Genomic DNA, 7,972 nt, shown 5'->3' with positions numbered 1-7,972 from the left:
ATGTAAAAGATGTATTCTAGTTAGACCTGGTTATGTACAAGGTTCACGGCTTTAAAACGCGTTGTGACATGGAAGGTATCCATACCCCTTTATAAGGAAATGTTTCGTTCTCCTTCCAAGCCGATGTGGGATCAGATCTAACCCACTTTCACCCCCCATTATAGGGTTCGACGTCCCCGTCGAACACATCAACCCGTGCCCTAGCTCTGATACCATTTGTAACATCCCCCTCTGGCACGTATCACAATATTGTCCGCTTTGGGCCACTCGGCACGAGGACTTCCCAGGGGGTCACCCATCCTGGTACTACTCCCGCCCGAGCACGCTTAACTGCAGAGTTCTTATGGGATCTGCTGCCCTCACGGATTTAAAACGCGTTGTGATAGGGAAGGTATCCACACCCCTTTTAAGGAATGCTTAGTTCTCCTTCCCAACCGATGTGGGATCAGATCTAACCCACTTTCACCCCCCACTATAAAGGGGTATGGATACCTTCCATGTCACAACGCGTTTTAAAGCCGTGAGGGCAGCAGATCCCATAAGAACTCTGCAGTTAAGCGTGCTCGGGCGGGAGTAGTACCAGGATGGGTGACCCCCTGGGAAGTCCTCGTGCCGAGTGGCCCAAAGCGGACAATATTGTGATACGTGCCAGAGGGGGATGTTACAAATGGTATCAGAGCTAGGGCACGGGTTGATGTGTTCGACGGGGACGTCGAACCCTATAATGGGGGGTGAAAGTGGGTTAGATCTGATCCCACATCGGCTGGGAAGGAGAACTAAGCATTCCTTATAAGGGGTGTCGATACCTTCCCTATCACAACGCGTTTTAAAGCCGTGAGGGCAGCAGATCCCATAAGAACTCTGCAGTTAAGCGTGCTCGGGCGGGAGTAGTACCAGGATGGGTGACCCCCTGGGAAGTCCTCGTGCCGAGTGGCCCAAAGCGGACAATATTGTGATACGTGCCAGAGAGGGATGTTACAAATGGTATCAGAGCTTGTTAAGTTAAATACTTTTAATATACTCCTTTTGAGTGTGTCCATTATATTTTAGGTAGTACACCTAAATTGACACAGACACTATTTTATTTTAGGAAAATTGACACTTTCACCCCGACGACTATGTCACAGTTGGTAGTACACAAGTTAAATACTTTTAATATACTCCTTTTGAGTGTGTCCATTATATTTTAGGTAGTACACCTAAATTGACACAGACACTATTTTATTTTAGGAAAATTGCCTAAAATGCTTTTACGTGCTAAATGTTTTGTGTGATAGCTATATTGATGCTATTATTTGTTCGGATCTATGGTCTGTTGCCGACCGGATCTGGAAACCTTATGTGTATAGGATTCTAAGCGTACGTCTATGATATTAGAACTAGCATATAAACGTTTCGGAGTGATAAGGATGATTTGAATATCTATCATGATTAAGGATCTAATTTCACCATATTCGGTGTATAGATCAAAAATGGTGAGAACGAGGAGTGGAGTTGGAAATGCTGATGAAAACAGGAATCAAGTACCAGTAATTGAACAAATACCTGTTGTGGCAGCAGCGCCTGAACCAATGACAATGGCCGGAGTTCAAGTGATGATCCAGGCAATGTTGAATAATCAGATGGAAGAAACTAGACGTCTGATCAGACAAAATCGCGAGGAATTGTCAATTCGAGTTGAAGAGCCCGAAGTAAATGGAGGGCCGTCTGAAGGAGGAAACTATAGTGGGACCGTTGGCCAAGCCAACCCACCAATAGTTCGCCAAAACAACCAGGATAGAGGAAATGATGGACGTGGATGCAAGTACAAGGATTTCATGGCATCCAAACCACCATGTCTTTCTGGGAGCCCGACACCGGTGCAAGTTGGTAGTAAAGGGGGTATGGATACCTTCCATGTCACAACGCGTTTTAAAGCCGTGAAAGTGGGTTTGATCTGATCCCACATCGGCTTGGAAGGAGAACGAAACATTTCCTTATAAAGGGGTATGGATACCTTCCATGTCACAACGCGTTTTAAAGCCGTGAGGGCAGCAGATCCCATAAGAACTCTGCAGTTAAGCGTGCTCGGGCGGGACGTCCCCGTCGAACACATCGACCTGTGCCCTAGCTCTGATACCATTTGTAACATCCCCCTTTGGCACGTATCACAATATTGTCCGCTTTGGGCCACTCGGCACGAGGACTTCCCAGGGGGTCACCCATCCTGGTACTACTCCCGCCCGAGCACGCTTAACTGCAGAGTTCTTATGTGGGTTAGATCTGATCCCACATCAGCTGGGAAGGAGAACTAAGCATTCCTTACAAGGGGTGTGGATACCTTCCCTATAACAACGCGTTTTAAAGCCGTGAGGGCAGCAGATCCCATAAGAACTCTGCAGTTAAGCGTGCTCGGGCGGGAGTAGTACCAGGATGGGTGACCCCCTGGGAAGTCCTCGTGCCGAGTGGCCCAAAGCGGACAATATTGTAATACGTGCCAGAGAGGGATGTTACAGAAAGTCCCATACTTTCCTGAATGTTGGTTATCAATGTAAAAGATGTATTCCAACCTGGTTATCTTGTGAAATGTATAAAGTTATTCATTATTACTGTAAGTAAATCTCTGTTATCCTAATTGCGAGTTCCATAACCATACTATAGACTGAACCTGTTTCGTCACCCTTGAACCATTTCGGTTCCGCTGTAGCTAGCAGCCAGGTGTGGGGTAGTCAGCCCCGTATAGATCTATACACTCAAGTCACGCTCTCTAAATCCCAGAGATTCTGGTTACGGGTGTAGTCCTCCACTCGCGTATCTCTGTGGAGTGTTCGTCGAGGACGTGTCTCCAATCATACAGGAATAACAAATTTACTAGTAATAATATGATAGTCCTCCACTCGCGTATCTCTGTGGAGTGTTACCGAGGACAAACAGTGTACAAGTTTCATGTTCATATGTTCTAAAGTCATGCTTTTAACTGATAAGATGTGGAAAAACCATTTGTGAAATATATAAAACATAACAGTTTATAAAACCCATTTCACAAATAATATGTTACGTGATCTGCATGTTCATACCGTTATCAGTTGTGTATATCAGTGTTAAAAGCATATGAACTGTAAAACACACACACTAAAATAAGTTTTGATTACAAGAAACCCTTGTACTTTGCTTGTGTTCCCCCTGAAAACAGTTAAAAACAGTGAAAAAGGGTAGGGGTACGAACTCACCAGACTCGGAAATGCGACGGTTTCGGACACTAGACGTTGGTTCGGGGCTTGATTACTCGCAATGTCCCTATGTAAAATATAATAATGTCCATATATATCCAATTAGATTTACATTTACTAATTATATGGAACATTACACTCCAACGAGGTTAAACACCTCAAAACGAGCGTTTGGAGTGAGTCGGGTGACATCTTCGGATGTGTAATGACTCTAGCGACTTGGGATTTGAGTTTACTCTCCAAGAGTAAACATATTAGGGAGTTTACGGCCAAATAACACCCACATACATGAGTTCATGGCCGTGAACTCATGTGGGTGTGATTTTAAGGGTTTAATGCCTTGTTTGGACTTGGGGATTTATGGAATGAATTTCTAAAATACCTTGGAATGATTTAATGTGACTTATACCAATTAAAAGGGAGTTCATAGCTGTAAACATGGAGTTTACGGACGTAAACTCTCCCATGGTCAAGAATAATTGTTTTGAAGCACTTAGAGTAATCACATGTGATTCTAGTAATTTTTCCAAGCCTTGGGGTGGTTTAAGGGCATCATTTGACACACTTTTATGAGTTTACGGCCTAAGAGTATGTTCTATCGCCGTAAACTCCTAAATGTAGTGTTTTGTTATGTTTTAGGCTCCCAAACTAATTTTAGGTGGTTCTATGATTTATTCCAAGGCTATTGGTTGAGTTTCAAGGCAAACTAACATGCAAAAATGTGTTTACTCCCCATGTTTGAGGAGTTTACGGCCTAAGCACATGCCTTGGCCGTAAACTCTCTTTTGTCCCACAACGTTTGGTTGATCGAATTGGATTTACAAGTTGAGTTACAAGAAGTGATATGAAATTTCGGGTTGTTACAGTTTGTTACTATAAAATTGTCGTTATAAAAAATTTATTCTAATCTTGCACTTTTAATTCTTCATGGGTTGTGTTTAGAGAATAGCGTGCATGAGGCGATGTATATGCTTGATGTTGATAAAAAGAGATTGCAAACTTGATTTCATGGCACATAGAATCATTACAGAAGCCCTTAAATCAACCGAATGTAGTCGAAGTTGCGAAAGTCTTGAAGATGAAGACAAAGCTTGGGGTGGCACCAAGAACTAGCAATTACAAACACTCAATATTTTAGGTAATTTCTGAAAGATTTAGGCAAGGTAATCATATAATAAATGGGAATTTCCCAACTGAAGATGATGTTATTAAGACATTAGTCTGATCGCTATCCACAAACGACCTTGAAGTTGCATTGATATTCTTCAAATTCTTGGTCTCAAAATAAAGATTTCCTACGTACGCTTCTTACACTTGACATTTGAGAAGAAATCTGTGTAAGCATTGAAAGTGCCACATCCCGCAAAAGCGAAAATACGGGGTGTGGTAGTACAAAGGGTTTCATAGTAAAAGTTAAAAGACAACACCAACCATAGTATTAAAAATCTTTACAAATTTACAATGAGTTTGAATAAAATTTTAAAAAAAATTACAATGTACTTAAAAGTCAACACATGAAAATGCTCCTACAAGTCTTTATAGGAACCCCCGTTTTGGTGTCCCTGACTGTTCTCTGGGTTTTGGGTTTGAGTACCACCGGAACCATCTGAGTTCCTTTGAGATAAAGCAGCTGCCACCGCGGCATTGACAGCTGCCTCGAACATCACAGGGTCAAATTCAGGAGGAGGTGGTGGCGGAGGAGGATTGTTGTTGTTCTTTGAGCTGGGTCTCTTTCTTGGAGGCATCTTGATCTAATAAGATCAAGAAAGAGAGGATCATAAGTCCTCTGAATTGAATCAAGAGATATGGAACAGGGGATATTTCATCAAGATAGATATAGCATCATAACAAGCGATAAAGCAGGAAAGAGTTATCAAGACAGAACATTTTATCGCTAGAGGAATGATCAAGGAACAACGCGTATACGAGGACTTTCTACCAAGGATCGGCTCGAGAAATACTCCCATAGTATTTCATGATTCGCTGCAACGATGACTCGTTGTTTGGGGTATTGGGTAAGTTTTAGGTATGCTGCGTACCACAGTCACTCCCAAGCACATGTTGGTCGTGTCTCGATTGAATATAGTTGGCCAGGCTGTATTGATCCTAGACACAACTACATAACTGCCCATGTTTAACCGCAACATACAACATCCATTTACTTATGTTTTGTTCTACTTGTAGTTACGGATCTCGACGGTTCGGTATACTTGTATACTTTTGAAAATACTTATAGTTTGAAGATACTTTTAATTCAGAGCACTGAGGCCCTTTAGTGTTTATAGTTTTATACCATGTAAGGTTTGGTATACTCCGTTCACTATAAACAAGGGCTCTGATACCAATCTGTCACACCCCGAAAACCAAAGGAGGAAACATTTCCGGGGTTGACACCACGTTGAGTATCAAATGCAATGTACATAGTAATCACAGTAAACAACCATTACATTACATATATTTGAAAGTTTACATTTGTTTCAAAAGTAAATTGTACAAGTGTTATACATATATCATGTCAACAGAAGTTGAGACGAGTCTTCTGAGCACTCCGTCTTCACCAAAAGATATCACCGGGTACCTGTCTAAAGTGGACCTGAGAATACAAGCGGTTTGAAAATCAGCATAAATCTGGTGAGTTCATAAGATGTTTGTTTTCTAAAAATGTACCAGTTTCCTTTAGTTTTCCGAAAAGGTTTGTTATCCAAGAAAATCCCATATTTTCTTATGTAGAACAGTTTAGTTATCTTTCATTACCAGTTCCATTATGCGTTATATGTTACCCCAGGAAAATCCCATATTTTCCTAAATGCAAGACTGATTGAATAACACAGAGTATAGTTTAATACACAAAACTATATATTAAGAATCATAGGATTACTATCCCGAATTAGATATAAAATACTTTAATATACACGAACTGTAGATAGAAAGTAGTTTGAAAACCTTGGGACTAACATCCCGAACTAGATACAAGATAGTTTGATATACTTGAAAATATAGACTGAAAACCATGGGACTACCATCCCGGACTAGATACAAAATAGTCTGTTAAAAACCATGGGATTACTATCCCGAACTAGATATAAGATAGTTTGATAAAATCATGGGATCACTATCCCGAACTAGATAACATCCTGCAATAGATATGAACCCTATAGACTAAAACCATGGGATTACCGTCCCGAACTAGATATAAGATCTAAAGATAGAAGATTGATATAAAATCTAAGTCAAAACCAAAGTCGTGAATAAACTTATATTAATACGTATTGTGAGTCGGGTAACCATGTTGATACGACAACGAGACCTCCTTGACGCTTGTCAGACGTCGGACGATATCCAGAATTTGTCACCCCAGGCGTGCCCGCCTAACTGTAGCTAGCAGTTAAGGTGTGGGATTGTCAGTCCCGAATAGATCTATTCACAAATTCCTCGCTCTCCCTCCAGGAGACTCTGGGTACACTTCCGGGGAGGATTTACTGATCATCCATAAAGGGTAGTGACTAAGTCACAAACTAGTACTAAACTATTCACAGGGTTCTCATACGATATCAAACATACAAAAGATTATGAAACATAATACAGTGAATATAGATACATACAATGAAACTATCTGGCAATACATTCAAATGATACAGAGATAAAATGAATCAGACATAGTTTACCTAATAACTTTATACACATATCAGTACATGATAAAACAAGAACTAAAGAACCCCAAATTATTCCCATAATAATTTGATTAGTTTGGTTATTTTCTTAACTAAAATCCATTTAGTTGTAGTTGATAAATCATCCCTTATGCTCAACATAATACATAAGGAGTAAAAGTGTTTATAAGTTTGCCAGATATTATTTGAAACACATCAATGTTATGTTTTGAAAACAGTTATAGTTTGTTTGTATTCCCCCCTGAAAACATTGAAAAACACGGAAAAAGCATAGGGGTATGAACTCACCGGACGAGAAACGTGACGATTTAGGATGCTAAACGTTGGTTCGGGGCTTGAAAATGCACGAGGTTCCTAAGTATAATGAAAAGATACACATTTGTATCTAATTAGGACTTAGATTATTTAATTGTTAGGGACAAACACTTTTAGTCGTGGAAACACCCCATTGCAAGAGTTTGGAGGGACCCGGGTGGCGTTTAAGGACTTGAATGACCGGGAAATGGAGTTTACTCTTCAAGAGTAAACTCTTACAAGAGTTTTCGGCCTATAACATCCATTCCCCATGAGTTTACGGCCGTAAACTCATGGTGGGGTGGTTTATGGTGCAAATTGGCTTGAAACACTTAAAGGGAAATTTCTAAGGTTGGTTTAAGGGCTTGGAATTAATTTAAAACACCAAATGACAACACTTAAGGGAGTTTACGGCCCTAGCATGGAGCTTACAACCATAAACTCCTATACACCCTTGAATAAGTGTTTTAATGTCTCCAAATTAATCACATGTGATTCCTAAAATTGTTCCAAGGCCTTTCATGAAGTTTTAAGGGACTTTTGGCAACATTTTTGGAGTTTACGGCCCATGAGACCCCCTCATGGCCGTGAACTCCCCTAGTGTATGATTTATTATGTTTAAAGGTCTAAAACTTGTTTGTATACACTTCTAGAATTTATTCTAAGGCTTTAGGGGTGTTAAAGTGGCATTTTAACACTTTTAAAGGAGTTTACTCCCCAATATGAAGGGTTTACGGCCCAAGCATAAGTCTTGGCCGTAAACTCTCAATTGTCCCTCAAATAATATGTTTAAGGCCC

At 40.5% G+C, this 7,972-nt stretch overlaps 1 pseudogene; it reads right to left on the bottom strand.

Annotated features, from left to right (window-relative positions):
- Positions 1–262: 262 nt before the first annotated feature.
- On the bottom strand, positions 263–380 carry LOC145056296 (5S ribosomal RNA; annotated as a pseudogene).
- Between the last annotated feature and the right edge of the window lie 7,592 nt (positions 381–7,972).

The sequence above is a fragment of the Lactuca serriola genome, chromosome 5, assembly GCF_051521515.1.
Source record: "Lactuca serriola cultivar US96UC23 chromosome 5, Lser_US96UC23_V15, whole genome shotgun sequence".
Taxonomy (NCBI): Eukaryota; Viridiplantae; Streptophyta; class Magnoliopsida; order Asterales; family Asteraceae; genus Lactuca; species Lactuca serriola.
Note: the sequence above shows the minus strand (reverse complement) of the source record. Positions and strands in the feature narration are given on the sequence as shown.